The sequence below is a fragment of the Lactuca virosa genome, chromosome 9, assembly GCF_052849685.1.
Source record: "Lactuca virosa cultivar CGN04683 chromosome 9, Lactuca_virosa_CGN04683_v6, whole genome shotgun sequence".
NCBI lineage: Eukaryota > Viridiplantae > Streptophyta > Magnoliopsida > Asterales > Asteraceae > Lactuca > Lactuca virosa.
In genome coordinates, this window is record NC_136434.1 from 135,306,343 (window position 1) to 135,319,925 (window position 13,583).

The 13,583-nt window shown below is 38.1% G+C and overlaps 1 pseudogene across 1 annotated transcript; it reads left to right on the forward strand.

Annotated features, from left to right (window-relative positions):
- The first annotated feature begins 3,648 nt into the window (after nt 1–3,648).
- LOC145138252 (putative E3 ubiquitin-protein ligase RHC2A pseudogene) lies at nt 3,649–5,720 on the forward strand (annotated as a pseudogene). Its single transcript, XR_013721415.1, has 3 exons — nt 3,649–3,846; nt 4,009–5,432; nt 5,523–5,720. The product of XR_013721415.1 is annotated as a putative E3 ubiquitin-protein ligase RHC2A pseudogene (transcript).
- The last annotated feature ends 7,863 nt before the right edge of the window (nt 5,721–13,583 follow it).

The window sequence follows — 13,583 nt, forward strand, 5'->3', positions numbered from 1 at the left end:
AAATGGTCCGGGTGTAAGAACATTGCATAAATGATATAAAATAGGCAGATCTATTTACAACTTCAGTCTCTAAAAAGTTTTTTACGAACATGTTCCTGTTGGTTTCTAAAACTTTCATGGTTAGTCCTTGAACAATATAAAATGAATTCTCTTACTCTTTTCAATTAAAAAATATAAATAAAAATATCAACCCCAGTAAACCCCTACTCTCCATTGATTCCATCTCTTACTCATCCTATGTTTTTCTTTGTCTTTAACAACTTCCCCTCCTAAGATGAAGCTATCGGCATGGAACTTCCCACTCTTTCACTATCACCATATTTTCATCTTAAAACCTACTGTGAAAAGAGAAAATAAAGAAGATAATTCTTTTGGTTTTGTGGATTTTCAACAGTTTGTCTTTTTAATGTTTTTATTAGGATTCTTATTATTATTTTCCTTGTTATCCTTTCCTTTTTCTTAGCCTTATAGTTGGTATACTATTAGGATACGCATTCCTTCTTGTATATATACTCGTTCCCTGGTTAAGGAAAAGATATGATTGAAACATTTATTTTCTCTATGATAATGTTTATATTTTTACTAAAATTACATAAAATCTTATCGAGTCACATTGTCGACCTCATCGATTGACGGTTCTTTCGAGCATTGGATAGAGGGGTTTAACTTTGATTTAATTTTGGATTTGAGTTTAGGTTTACGAACTGATTTGAACTTTGTGTTGTATTTGATTTTTGTTGAAGTTAGTTGAGTTGATTTTTATGTTGGAATTTGTAAAATTTTGTTTAAATTTATGGTTATCGAAGATGAAAACACGAAGAAGAAGATGGAGGAAGAAAGAGATATAAAGATATAAAGTTATATTATTATTATCCTTGATTATTAGGATATTTCATAACACACCCCTATCTTTCACAAAATGGATTATATGATTTACAAAATGCATAAAAAGTCCCTGTATATTTTACAAAATGGCCTATGTCTTTTATAAAATTACAAAATTCCATGATAGTTTACAAACTGGTCCCTATTTTTCATATAATTATAGAAATAGTCATTTTGTTTCATAACATTACAAAAATGGTCAATACAAGTTATAGAAACGGTCCCTACTTAATAACAAAGTAAAGAAATAGTTCATGTGTTTTAGAAATTTTACACTAATGATCATTCTTTATAACGAATTTACATAAATATTCATTGTGTTTCACAAAACTTACAAAAATGGTCCGGGTGTAAGAACGTTGCATAAATGATATAAAATAGGCAGATCTATTTACAACTTCAGTCTCTACAAAGTTTTTTACGAACATGGTCGTGATGGTTTCTAAAACTTGCATGGTTAGTCCTTGAACAATATAAAACGAATTCTCTTACTCTTTTTAATTAAAAAAAATATAAATAAAAATACCAACCCCAGTAAACCCCTACTCTCCATTGATTACATCTCTTACTCATCCTATGTTCTTCTTTGTCTTTAACAACTTCCCCTCCTAAGATAAAGCTATCGCCATGGAACTTCCCACTCTTTCACTATCACCATATTTTCATCTCAAAACCTACTGTGAAAAGAGAAAATAAAGAAGGTAATTGTTTTGGTTTTGTGGATTTTCAACAATTTGTCTTTTTAGTGTTTTTATAGCTTTCTTGTATATATTGGATTGGATACTCTTGAACATTAAATACATGTGATAGGCACCCAGTCAAGCTGACAAAACAAGTGGAAATAGAAAATAAAGAAAAAACTTTTGGATAATCATTCTTTTTATATATGACCTTAATTGTTCTTGAGTGAGGTGTATCTGATTAATTAGATATTTTTTCTTGAAAATCATTTTTTTTGTTTTGTGGATACTCTTTGATAATTTGTAATCTACTAGATTAATGTTACATGCTTTTCATGCTACTAGGGAATGATTAAATGTGTATAATGTAAAATATTAAAAGACTTGCAAATCAAAACATATTAACCATGAGAGTGAGGAAAATCCATAGAGACACATTAGCAGGAAGAGAGAGAGGTAAAGTATAAAGGATTGCTAAATGTAAAATCTCCCTATTCTAATAAATGAATAGTTTTAATTTCATTTTGCCAAGTGTCACTCTAATACAACTCATCATTCATATTATGCCATGTGTTATGTAGATATATTAGACAACTCATTTCAAAATTCAAATTTACATTTTCTAATTATATGTTAAATTTAATGTTATAATAACTTTAAAATTTTGATATATCTCTTAATTAATAATTTATTTAAAATAATTTATTTAAAATAATTGATTAATAATTATAAATTTTTATTATGAAAGTTTAATTAATTTTATAACACGTGGTTCCCACGGGTTATAAACTAGTGTTACAATGAAGATAAGAATCCTAAACACAACAAATGACATAAACCTAATTGGTATATACAAAAAAAGCAACCAAACTATAAAAGTAAATTGATGTTGGAAAAAGGTTACTAACACCAAAACCTTCCACTAAAGATAAACATATAATAAGCACTAGACTTGAGCAAGCATTGACTTTTACTTTGATCTTGATATTAACTTTGACTAGATTATTTTTGACAATTCAAATGAAAAAGACTATCAGTAGACTTTGAGTTTGAGAAAATCTAACCTTCATTGGATTTATTTGCTATAACAATCTAACGTAATGATGATCAATTGACCTAGAAGCTAAAGAAATTAGCCAACATCTTCCAAGACTGGGCATTAGAGCTTTTACATGCATTTTAAAGGAAAAGTATTAACTTTGGTAAAACAAAGCTTGTGACGCTTTTTCTAAGTTCACCAGAATGTGATATATTTTTGACCAAAAATAATAATTGAGTAGAACCTAGAACACCACCAAGGATAAAATAATCCATGAACAAAAACAATACACCCATAAATCTTCTTGGTGAAATCAATGGGTTTGATTCCTAGAAATTTATAAATATGCTTTGCGAAAATCTTTCATTTGAAATCGAACCCATAACCATCTTTCATTTTGTCGTTGTCCTCAGATGGAAGGTGGTGTGTAGGGTGTTTGTGACAAGTCAGGGAAGGGAAGAAGAAATCGTCGGCGTTAGGACATGAGAGAGGGTGAGATACATAAACTAAAAACGAGGGAGTAATGGGGGAAAACAAAGTAAAAGAGAGTACAATAACATTAGAATTTTTGTTTTCTTTTATTTTTAATTGAAATTAAACCAAATAAAAAAGAGAACAAAAATTAAAAAGAGAAAATAAGTCATTGTTGCTCAAGGACCAACCATGTAAGTTTTAGAAATCATATGGACCATGTTCGTCAAGAAAACTTAGTAGAGACTAAAGGTGTGATATTGGATAAACCACAAAGACTATTTATGTAGTTTTGTTTAAAAAATATAAGTTGCTTACTTGAGTTTAATGACAAGTTTTAACGCCAAGGACAATGCTTCAACAAAAGCAAAAAAGTAGGGATTGCAATGAAATAAAGAAATATTTGGACTAAATCAAAAATTGTCAACATACATTGAGGACCATTTCTGTAATTTATTCTTTTCAAAATAAGGGTGCAAAGTGAAAAGTTTCATTTGCTCTAACGTTCGGTTAAAGTCATCAAAGCATTCTCTTTCACTCTTCCAATAAATTAGTGACACGTGTCCACTCCTCACAAGACCAGACATCATGAGTATCTCTACCACGCTGCGTTCCCTCCTCCATCTAATTTTCCATCTAATATATTCTCTCCCGTCACCTCCTTCCGATCTCTCTCCGCCGGAGAGAATTCATCGCTGCCGATTACACTGTCGGAGTTTCAAATTCATGCTTTATTGCTTGAGTTTATGCTGTCTGATTCCTTGATTGAAGGTTATTTTCTTCAGTAATTCGATTAATTGTTTTGCGTTGTTAGGGTTCGTAGTTTTATGTTGGATTTGTTGTTTAAAATTTGGTTCTTTGAAGAAATGATTTTTTCTGTTTATAGACAAGAAAACGATTCAGTTTTGGCTGCGTTTTGCTTTTTTATTTCAGGTTCAATCTTGCTCTTCCCCGTAATCAATTTTGGTTTTCACTGAAGAAAAGATTCAAAAATTGAGGTTGTTCTTGAAGAAAAAAGTTTATTATTTTCTTCTTCAGATCTGTGTAAAGATTTTAGATGTCAACAACTTGGGCTTCATCATCATCCTACTGGTGCCACAGATGCAACCGATTCATCAGAGTTCTCACCCATCCGCAAGATTCGTCCCTAATTTGCCCCGATTGCAACGGCGGATTCATAGAGGAGATTGACAGCACCCAACTCTCCGGATCAATGCTATCCGAATCTATCCACCGGAGGTTTCCGGCCGCCGCTATGTACACGGCCGAAAACGACCAAAGCCCCAACCCGAGTCTTAGCTCTAGTCCTTTCCCTAACCTCACCCCGCCGGTGCTTCAGCGGGCCAGAAGAAACACCGGTGAACGATCTCCCTTCAACCCAGTCATCGTCCTCCGTGGACCCACAAGCAATTTAAGCACACCGGAAGCGTCTGATGAAGCGACCACCGGAGCAGGTGGCTTTGAGTTGTACTACGACGACGGAGCTGGGTCTGGGTTGAGGCCATTACCGGCAAGTATGTCGGAGTTTTTATTGGGCTCCGGTTTTGATCGTTTTCTGGATCAATTATCTCAGATTGACGCTAACGGATTTGGGAGAATCAGCAACAATCCACCAGCATCAAAATCCGCGATTGAATCAATGCCAACAATCGAAATCCAAGAAACTCACATCTCCACTGAATCCCATTGTGCTGTATGTAAAGAACCATTTGATTTAGGAACAGACGCTAAAGAAATGCCGTGTAAGCATATATACCATCCAGATTGCATTCTTCCATGGCTAGCTTTACGTAACTCTTGCCCTGTCTGCCGCCATGAACTACCACCGGATAATCAAGATTCTATAGAATCCAACAGATCCCAAATCAATGATAATCACAATAATAATCAGCAGGAGGAAGCAGTTGGGTTGACCATATGGCGGCTCCCTGGTGGTGGGTTTGCTGTCGGGAGGTTTTCCGGTGGGATGAGAGGAGGTAATAGAGAATTTCCGGTGGTTTTTACAGAGATGGACGGTGGTTTCAACAACCACAACAACAATGGTGGTGCTCCAAGGAGGATTTCATGGGCTTTAAGAGGTAACAACAATGGGGGTAGAGAGAGTGGTAGATTCCGGCGACTTTTGCATAGTTTTTTTTCTTGTTTTAATGGTGGTGGGAGGGCAATAGGGTCAATTTCTATTTCAAATTCTTCATCGACTTCTGATGGTTCTTCATGGCGACATAGAGCTTTGGGATTTGAAGCAAATAATGGGGTTTTGAGACGATAATTTGAATGGTTAAAATCTTAAAGGTTAAGTTTCTTTTGGGTGTAAATATGAGAAGTGAAAAAGAATTATCTGAAATGGAATTGAGAAGGTAAAATTTTACTAACTTTTTTTTTTTTTTTTTTTTTTCATATAAACTGTTTTATTTATATACATTTTGTTAACAATTCTATTTATACAGAGAAAAGAGGATTAGTCACAATGAAAAATGAAGAATGAATCTTGGATGAAGACTGTATAAAGGTTCAATTCCTAACTAAAACATATTATTTTAAATCTCTTTAGATGTTAGGAAATCAATAATGCACCATTATTATAGCCCGCAAGGAATTATTGTAATAAGTATTTAGTATTAATCAAGTTTTGGTCTATAGTCAAATCTCTGTTAATGTGTTGGCTGCATACTGGTTTTGGTTTGTTGGTTATATAATGGCTTGAACAAAAGAAAAGCTAAATGATCATTTATTTAAGATTCAGATTTTGATCTTAAGAATCGGTCTCACTAGGATCTATCTTAAGCAAAATCTATAATGAGATATTAGGATCCCGATTATTGATCTTAAAATCCTAACACAGTTCTATCTCATCTCGTTAGTTTTATTATATATTTGAGCAAAAAAAATTCGTCTATTTAACTTGAAATCAAACATTGCAATCAAATTATCATGTATACTGAACACCCAAAACTTTACGAACAAATTTGAATATAAGTTCATTTAGGTATGATCTTTTGATCTCGATCTGATCTTATAATCACGATCTTGTAAAACATAAAACGATATTAGGTAAGGTCTTGATCCGGACAATCTTGATTTATTTTTTTATTTAACAAAAACTAATTTCATAATACACATCCATATTAGGGATGAGCTTTGGAACCGGAACCGTTTTTCGTATATTATAAGTACCGGGAACCGGACGGTTGGTTCTAGCGCCGGTTCCGGTCCCGGTTTTTCGGTTATTTTTCAAAGTAGAACCGGTTGAAATACTATAGATTATATGCTATCTTCTGGAGTTTGTAAATGATTCAATATTTAACCAAATTATGACTTTTTACATTCTAAATTGAAGTACAAACACTAAATTACATGATGAAAAAAGAATCAAGTAATTCCGACTTCATATGAGTGAGTTATGTGCATTTTAAAAGCGGGGACAGATTCCAAAAAAATAAAAATGCTGAAACAGAAAAAACACAGCATTGAGATGTTTGTAGTCTAAAATGAACTACAAACATCAAATTACATGCTGGAAAAAAAATTAAGTAATTACGACGTCATATGAATGAGTTATACACATTTTAAAAATGGGACATATTCAAAAAAACAAAAAAATAATGCTGAAATAAAAAAAACGCAACATCGATATGCTTTCTTTCGGGGCATGTGTCTGATTCAATATCTAACCAAAACATATGTTTGTACCGTCAAAAATGAATTACAAACTCCAAATTACATGTTGGAAAAAAAATCAAATAATTTCGACTTCATATGAGCGAGTTATGCGCATTTTAAAAAATGAAAAAAATGTCAAACCGGTTCCGGTTCTTAGAACCGGGACCGGTTTTCATAAAAATGGAGAACCGGTAACCGGACCTATTACCAATTCCGGTTCCGGTTCGGTTCCGGTCCGGTTCCGGCGGTTCTAATGCTCATCCCTAATCCATATTATTAATATTAATTAGTGTTAAAAAGTGAGGAGTTAGGGAGAAAAAAATTACAAATATGTAAAAATTTAGTGTTTTAATATATTAAACCATGTTTTTTTTAACTTAACTTATTAAATATTTTATTTCAAATTAAATAAAAAAAATTCTATATTTGGTATCCTGATTAAATACTTACATATTAAACCAATTTAATAAAGAAAAAAACTCTCCCTAAGGTTTAGTGTAACATCCCAAAAATTATGAGTAAGAAATTTCGATTTTAATTCAACCAAAACAATTAAATATTCATGTCAAACCATCATAAGAATGTCAATGTGAAAATAGTTATCTAAGTACAATTCCAAAATCATAAAATACTAGATACGGGTGGATGCGTTGCGATCAGGTCGGACCCTTCCCCTTCGAACTAGAAGTACCTGAAACATAAAGTTAAACCATAAACACAAAACTTAGTGAGTTTTCTAAAATACCACATACCATACGTACAATGGGCCCCGCCCGACATCCATTGGACCCCCGCCCGATACAGATTTGTCAGTAACATGCGATGGGCCTCGCCCAACACATTCATCGGGCCCCGCTCGGTATATATACAAACACATACAATACATTCAAGAGTCATAAAGACAACTAGCATCCTACAAACATAATCCAATGGGCCGACATTGGTGTCTTCCACCCACAAATACAGTGAAGAAACTCACCTCAATCTGAAGACAACCGAATCACACACACGCTGCTACTACAAGGCTCCTCACACTGAACATACCCAAAATCATCCGTAATCAATAATTACGATAATAACCCATAAATAAAGGTCTAAATCCTAATCCATCTTATTAAGGGTAAAAGACCATTTTACCCTTCCTGTACTTGACCCATCTATCCGTGGCCCAAACCCAAAATGACCCAAGGCCCATAATGGCCCATATGGCCTTCTGGTGAGTACGCCCAACATAATACCCTATTACCCCCAACATACTGATTGATCACCGAGAAGAAAATGGGTCGAGACCCGTTACACACAACATACCAGAGAGGTACACCCAACGTACTCCAGCTGAAACCAAAACATCCTTCTAAGCTCTTAATACCCTAAGACGTAATGCCCAACTCCCAGATCTGACTCTGAAGGACGTCTTAAGTCATAAAGTTCTTGACTTTATGACTTTGCATGGCTTAATGGAGTCCAAACCAAAGCCCTAGATTCATAACTTCACCAAAGGACCACTAACTCACGCATGAGGCTTAAAGGTTTTGGTGTAACTTCTACTCACAAGATCCAAGCCATGGGACCAAAACATAACCCAAACCTAGATTTAAGCAATGAATCATAAAGGTTGAGACTTTATACCTCTAGAAGAATGACAAGATGAACAAGGTTTGGATCTACAAGCTCCAAGCCAACCAACACTCCTCCAATGAGCTCATTCTTCTTCAATATGCACAAAAAACACACCAAATCACTCAAAGGGCTTAAGAATCTCACATATGGGGCTAAGGTTTCGAGGGGACTGGTTTAGAGGATGGAGGCTGAAGATAAGAAGGGTTTCCAAGGGGTTAAGGTCTTTAAATAGGTTCCAAGACCCAAAAATTAGGGTGTGGGAGCTGCATGAGTATGCTTAGTGTACATGCCATGTACGCCCAATGTACTCAAGGATGACCACGTCACCTTGAATGATGTAAGCCCAACGTACATGCCATGTACGCCCAACGTACGCACCAAATCCCATTCTCATCTTAACTACCATTGATCATAACTTATTCGTTTCAACCCCAGTTTCAACGATCTTTATATGCCCGAAAAGGTATTGAAGAGCCCCATAAACTCATCTCATTACTTTGGCTAAAACCATATCGAACTAAGATTCTTAATTCACGCAAGAAGCTCGATACATCACTTCTTCCCATATTACCCCTTTGGCTCCAAAACACGAACTGTGGGCTTGGATCAAGCTATATTACCCACATATAAATAGGTCTAACCTTTCCTCCCTCAAAACCCAAAGCCTCATAATAATCGATCTTCGGATCACGACCCCGAATTAAGAAACGCCCTGAAACAGGGTGTTGCAACTCACCCCCACTTAAATTAGATTTCGTCCTCGAAATCATCCATCACTACTTCTGCCACACTGGCCGATCCAGGCAAAATTTTCCTAAAATCCAAATAGGGTTGCGATGTCGCCTCATACCGACGACTGCTCTTCCAATAATGCAATCAAAACCCCAGCGTTAGCAGATCTCATAAACCCTGACAAAGAAACGAGCCTTGTCAAACCAATTCTAACCAATAAAGAGTAACCATCACTACTCTTCCCAAAAATTCAGAAATCCAATAACTTGTCTGACTTCCCAACCTACCAAAACCATTATGATACGTAGTCAATACGACCCCACTTTACAACTCAACCGAACGAAACACTTTCGACCCTGAATTATCTTGCTGAAACCACTAGAAAACGGAATCCCTGACAATTTATTGCTGCCGAAAGGACCTTCTACTAAGCTGGGATACAGAATCCCTAACCGTCTGCTAAAGCTGTCAATCTCACGCATGGTCGCACCATGAGACTTCGCCCAAGAGTCTAACTGTTACAGGCTACCCGAGCCTAAGCACCACACTTAATCCGTTGATCACAGAGTCATCCTACTCTAACTGTGATCCAACACCTTAACCAAACCAATTTCTACCAGGTTCCACCGACTCCACTGATTGCCATATGCATTTCCTCGAATGCCTGAACGGTCTGCTTACCCAAGTCAACCTAACCAATCGGGCCTTGCCCAAGGGTTCCACCCTTACCATCATTATCAACCGGGCGTCGCTCACGGGCCTCACCCAATCTATAATAACTAAACGGGCCTCGCCCACGGGTCTCACCCACCTGAGGGCTATACAAGCCTAAAACATCGCCACAGCTCCTACAACCACTCCTGCAATGGTCTATCTCTTCCTGGTGAATGCTATGACTCCATCATAGACTTACTACATTTCCACAACCGCCTATCAACCTTGTGAATGCTACGGCTACCCCGTAGTCTTACCACACTCCCATAACAGCCATGCGCCCAACCCATGGTCTTGCACTCCATCTACCATACCAAACCATGATCAATCATGAGTCGAAACAACGTCCGACTATACCCCAATCAGGTGTTCGGGTCATGCTTCAAACCCCAAAGCCTTCATTAGACAAGAACATGTAAAGAGGCTCTAACACAACCCTCAACCTGGATCTAATCACATAACCACCATGCTTAACTACTGTTGCGCTACACATTCGGGCGAAAAGTCCTAAATTCCCATTTATTGTGCAATCCTCAATCCACACCGCAACTAGAACTGACTCTCCACTTGACTAGGGTATGGAAATCCTCCTAGTTCCACACCTGGAATTATTCTCAATGATCCAAACGGTTTTCCCCCACTTGGATTCAACTGCACTTTCCAACCTCGCTAATGACAACGAATGATATCACCAATCCAATAACCCACTTTCCGAAAGATCGATGCACTCGGAACATCTTCAACAGATACAATTAAAATTCTTTTGACAATCCCAATGTTTGAACAAACCCATGCGGCCAATTCATCACCCACACTCTGGAGTAATGGGTCAGTACCGCTCTTACCCTATTAGCGGTAGCGATCAGATCAAAGAGCCTATCAACAATTAGCTAACATCCATCCTGAGCGACATAAGCACCCCTGAACTCTGACTTCGTTGTCCTAGAAGGGGACAATCGGCTTTCACGAGACCTTTTCCTTAAAAACTTATGATCCGAGGACCACACTCACAATCCTAAAAACATCAACCTAGCAACAACTCCCTTGTACTCACATTCTCACCAATACCTTACACCCCACATCTATCCTGTATTCTAATAACCAAACGAACTTGCACTACAACTCCTTCTGACCCATTGTGCTGAACAAACACGTCGATGCGAATGCTGATCCTCCGAGCAGGACCCCTAGTTTGCTCCCACTAAGGGCCCACACCAAAGATGGCTGACGACCTAAATCCAGCTCAACAAAATGTGCTCCACTCATAACTCTTAGTATGCAAGATGGTATGTGTCGATCCTTTGATAATAATAACAAGGCAATCACAAAGAACTATGATCTTTAGGTGGGGACTTAACTAAACCGAAACCACCCAATTACATAAGCAAAAGCGATTCAGAAAGAATATGAAGAAATACATACCTACGAGGCCTCAAGGTCTTGGCTCTACTTCCTGAAAGACCGCAGATGATGGGGTCTGATCCGCCCCAATCGACAAACGTGGTCAAGTTACCCTAATATGACCAGGTTGATGACAATGGTGACACAATTCTACCTCCATGGTGCAATCTTGGCGAACATGACCCTTCTGTCCGCACCTGCCACATTTGAACTTGCAGCGCCCAGGCTCGTGGGTACCTCCACCCTTAATGAAAGTGTCGTGGCCCCTCGGGCCTCCATCACTAGAAATGACAACATCGAGCTGCTTAGATATTGTTAGCAGCGTCAGATCATGAGTCCACTTCCTCTTTCCCAGTTGCATCTCCAAACCAAGCTCCAGCTCCTGAGTCACCTCAACAATCCCATTAGTTGCCTGAACGACCGAGATATGATCCTTGAACTTGGCGACCAACTCGTTAATAATACCAGACAACTCCTCTTGCAAGGTCCGTGAAACCTCAACGACAATCCAATCAAGGAATTGATCCCCTTGTAGGCATGATGCATCCCTCGCCTTCGATCCCTCGAAGCAAGAACTAGCAATAGGATCCTCCTCCCCGAAAAACTCTAGGGCTCCACAAGCCCGAAATTCACGGAAAGAAAGAGTGCGAGCTCCCACAATAGCCATAATCTCAGTGCGGAACGTGCCCAGACGTTCATCTAAAATCTCCATAATCCCCTCCTTGACCGTACCGAAGATCATAGGAGTCTGCTCCAAAATATCGTGTGTGATCTTCGACGAGATGAACTCCCACATCTGCTCATCAATTGGCTCAATACCAGCACCTGAGCCTGAACCAGAACCTAAACCTCCTCTACGCGTGCTCATCACCATACTGAAAAGTAACCATGCAATTGGTCAGTTCATACTCAATGAATCCTCTTCCTACAGGCTTCCTAGATTCCCCATGACTTTCCTCAATTCGAATACGGATCCTATGATTTCAGTAGTACGGGCCCAATACTACTTTCCACACCAATCCATACTTTCCTCAAGAATTATCCCGAATTCTCTAAGTGACCTTCTCAAACTGGTATTCCAAATACCCGCCAAACAGCACATCCAAACCCACTAAAACACTTCCTAAGTTCTCCTAGGTTCCTCACCCCATCTTGCCATCAGTTGCTGAAGATCACCTGCTAATGTCAGCCAACTATATAATACATACAACTGCATGCAATAAAGCTTAGATAATCCTTCGACTAAAACACTCAACCCTGCAACAGTTAGACTCAGACGAGAGCTGCGCAATAAGGCCAAATCTATCACTTTGAGATTATTTAACCTCTGCAACATGCAACTTAACACATTCTTGAAATAATTAACTCACATCAATATGAGTCCTACAAAGCACAACGCAAGCAACATTTGGGCATCGAGAAATCTAAACTAGTGCACCACCTAATCATGCCATTCTATACAATCACCTGAAATCCATACTAGCATGCAACTCTAAAAGCTCAACCAATAGGCATATAAATGCATCTCTCCTAGCATTCTATCATGCAAATCCTGAGCATATCCTTAACCCTAATCTAGCATGCAATTCTCATAACATATAATATAACATTATGTATGGGTGTTCTATGAATCACTTACTTGAGCTCGGCTGATTGCACACATCACATCCCATTTTTCTTTATAAAAATCTTTTTTAGAAAATTTACTTTCTTTCAAAAAGATTATCAATCCTCAGTTTGAGTTTAGACACACCCAAAAGTTTGCCTGAATCCCTCAAACCAAAGCTCTGATACTGTTGTGATATGGGCCTCAAGCTTAATGTCGTTTGGTGGTAGCTTCATCCTGGTTAAGCCTGAGAATCACAGCAAAGAAAGAACCAACATCAGTCGTCGTCCGGGAGGGGGTCCCGAAACAAAGCTCCGACGGTCTAGTTAGTAATTGGATGAGAGAATTAGGGTTTAGTTTAAGGAAGAGAATGAGGCGATCCCTTCTTCTGGAGAATAAGGGTTTCTTTTATACTTGCCGTCGCGGGAGCATGTCCCCGACAACACCTTTTGTCTTATCTGGACTGGCGGGACATGGATACGTCCTATTGGCGGATCGTGCACCACTAGTGGTTATCTGCTATTGGTGCAGAACCACCGAAGGGTAGCGTTCTGAACGCTATACTTGTCGTTGTGGGGAGTGATTGGTACTGTTTTGGCTTGTTATAGACCGGAGCTTCTCGTTCTGAGTTGGACCTCGGTGCTAGAGCGTCGGGGTCTAAAAGCGAGGCCGTGAGGGCGAGGACCCGGGTCTAACACATATGCTGGGTAGAGACCGTTAGGTAGGTCGTCGTTTAGATAACCGTCTCGTTATCTTTGACGTATTCCTAGAAGGA